Here is a 2845-nt window from a genome sequence, read left to right on the forward strand (position 1 = left end):
GGATCATCCAACCAAAACACTTGGCCTGTTAAATGGCAGACAGTTGGCCCTCAGTAAAAATTAGCTGCTGGTCACAGGGAACTCTACTCAATATTCTGTAATGGCCTTTATGGGAAAAGAATCTAAAAAAGAGTGGATATGTGTATATGTATAACTGATTCGTTTTTCTGTACACCTGAAACTAACACAACATTGTAAATTAACTACTGTCCAATAAAAAATTTTTTTTTAATTATCTGCTGTGGCTGCTACTATTACTGCCAAGATATTCTGAACTCTCACCCAGCTTCATCATAACAACAAAAGCATGTGCCTGGCTGGATGTACACTGTGCTTTGAGCTGTCCCCAGAGATCCAGCCAGGCATAGGACTGGCCCCCGTCTCTCTGTCTACCTTCCCTTCCCTATCAGTCTATCCTCCCTTCTCCACCCTGAGTTGCATCTCCTTTCCTATCCAACACCATTTCCTGTGTACAAACCCCCCAGTGACCCCTATTTCCCTCTGGTCCTCCAAAGCCTTCTGTAGGGACTTTGAAAAAGGAGCTCAAGACACGGCTTAGAACCACATGAGAACAGGAGGCAAGGGTCCAGAATGAGCCTCTCCCAGTTTCAAAAGAGGAACAAATTGAGGGATATTATATTTCAAAGGCAGCACTCTCCATTCTGCTCACCAACACTTCCTTTTTTACTGAGGCTTTGATTTGTGACTAAATAATTATCTGTTTAAAAACTCTTCCTGGGCAGAGTTTCAACCCTACAAGACAATAAAGATCTGATTTGACTAAAATTACCAAGTCTTACAGGCACAAATTTCTCTTCCTCCGTAAGGCAGTTGAAAATTAGGTGTTTTCACCTAAAGCCATGAACAAAGATGACTGAATGACTTACAACTCAACAAGTGTTTGCTAAACAGTCCATTTTGCTGTTCTGTTGTCTCAGACACATTTTTCTTTCAAATGCTAATACCTCTTTAGGGGTTATGATTGGGATAAATACCCCTTTTCATGTTCTTATTTGGGTTGTTGATGATTATCAAATGGATTCAAAGGCATCCATTTCCACCATGTTGTACTCAAAAGCCATCTTAAAATAAACCAGTGAACAGAAATCAAACACATTTATACATGTATAGCATCCTTTGTGCAAACACAGAGCACTGTGCAAAAACATTCTTACCAAGTTGGAGGTAACAAGAACAGATATCAAAGCAATAATAATATTAGACACACAAAAGCCAGCAGACATCTGAGGCTGCCAGGTTCTCAAGACCAAAAAGTAAATTTGCCAAAGGAAAATCTCAAAAGGTAGCAATTCGTAAAACGAGGATGTCAATCAACTTCAGTAAGCTCTGTGCACGGACGTCCATGACCACAGAAGGCTACTATGTCAGACAAATGTTAGAGGTTGGTCTTGAAACCACAGAAACAAAAATACTAAGCATCAGGGCTAGGAGGAGATTCCCAGAGAGCCAGCCCAATGTAAGTGATCTGGTTCAAAGGAGAGTGGAACCACCTTTAAAAAGATACCACATGAGCTTGTAGTTGTATAAAAGGAGAAAGAGCATAACCGGTACTTGATGGAGGGAAAAAAAACACTTTATGTTTTGGCTTCAAAACTTATTACATCCGGGCTTCCCTGGTGGCGCAGTGGTTGGCAGTCCGCCTGCCGATGCAGGGGACACAGGTTCGTGCCCCGGTCCGGGAAGATCCCACATGCCGCGGAGCGGCTGGGCCCATGAGCCATGGCCGCTGAGCCTGCGCGTCCGGAGTCTGTGTTCCGCAACGGGAGAGGCCACAACAGTGAGAGGCCCGCGTACCGCAAAAAAAAAAAAAAAAAAACCCAACTTCTTACATCCTTATTAAATGTGTTTATAAGGTTTGCCTTGGGGTAAATGGATATACTTCTTCTAAAAGCAGTTAGGTTCAACCTGTGTGCCACTAACAGTGCTTAATGAGGACACATAACTAACCTGGAGAAAAATGGCAAGGTACATGGCGGGAGGGGAGACTTGGCACGAGGCTTAGACTTTGGTGACCTGGGCAGTCTTCTCCTGCCTGGAAAAGGAGGGTCACAAGGAATGACACATAAGGCTGCCTCTGGGTAGTAAGCACGAACCACCATACCTATTGTTAAAACATTGAAATACTTGGCAAATAGCCACTTCTCCAGCAACTTCCCTGAGGCAGCCCAACCAACAACAAAGGGTTAATTCACAGCACCAGAGCGTGGGGGGTGGGGGGGGGGGAGTGGACCCAAAGGCCCATTTCCTATGCTATGGCCAGCACTGGTTGTGAAGTCTGGCTATCTGTGCCATAGCATTTGTTAAATATTGTGAATATCTCTTCTGTTTACATGACATTTCTCTACTTTATTCTACGTATGACAAGAAGTTAAACCCATCAATCATCTGGGTCCTAAAGGGGTAAATACTGGTTTACAAGATCCCAGGTAAATGAGATAAAGGTCTACTCCTTCTAGAGCAAGATGGAAGGGGAAGTCCCTGCCCAGGCTTCTGCTGCTTTGAAGCCAGAGGTGTTTCTACACCCTGGTAGGTCTACAAATGTTAGCTTTTAAAGGGCAAGAATTGCATCTTATTCCTCACTGTGCTTCTAGCCCAGTCCCTGGCCCAGTGGAACTGCTGGGTCTAAGCTACAGGAAATAGCTCAGGGGTGCTACCCGTCAGGCTTAAAGAAAGGCAAGGATTACGCTGAGTCCGAAGCTAAGTGTTCATTGATTATTTTTATCAAGAAGGCTTTCCTACTTTAAATTTGACTCTGCAATGTGCTTACAAAACACTGTTAATGTTTCTGTTTGGCTAATCACATCGTGGTTCTCCAGCAAGGACA

The sequence above is a fragment of the Monodon monoceros genome, unplaced genomic scaffold (genome assembly GCF_005190385.1).
Source record: "Monodon monoceros isolate NGI ecotype Baffin Bay Population unplaced genomic scaffold, NGI_Narwhal_1 Super_Scaffold_3, whole genome shotgun sequence".
Taxonomy (NCBI): Eukaryota; Metazoa; Chordata; class Mammalia; order Artiodactyla; family Monodontidae; genus Monodon; species Monodon monoceros.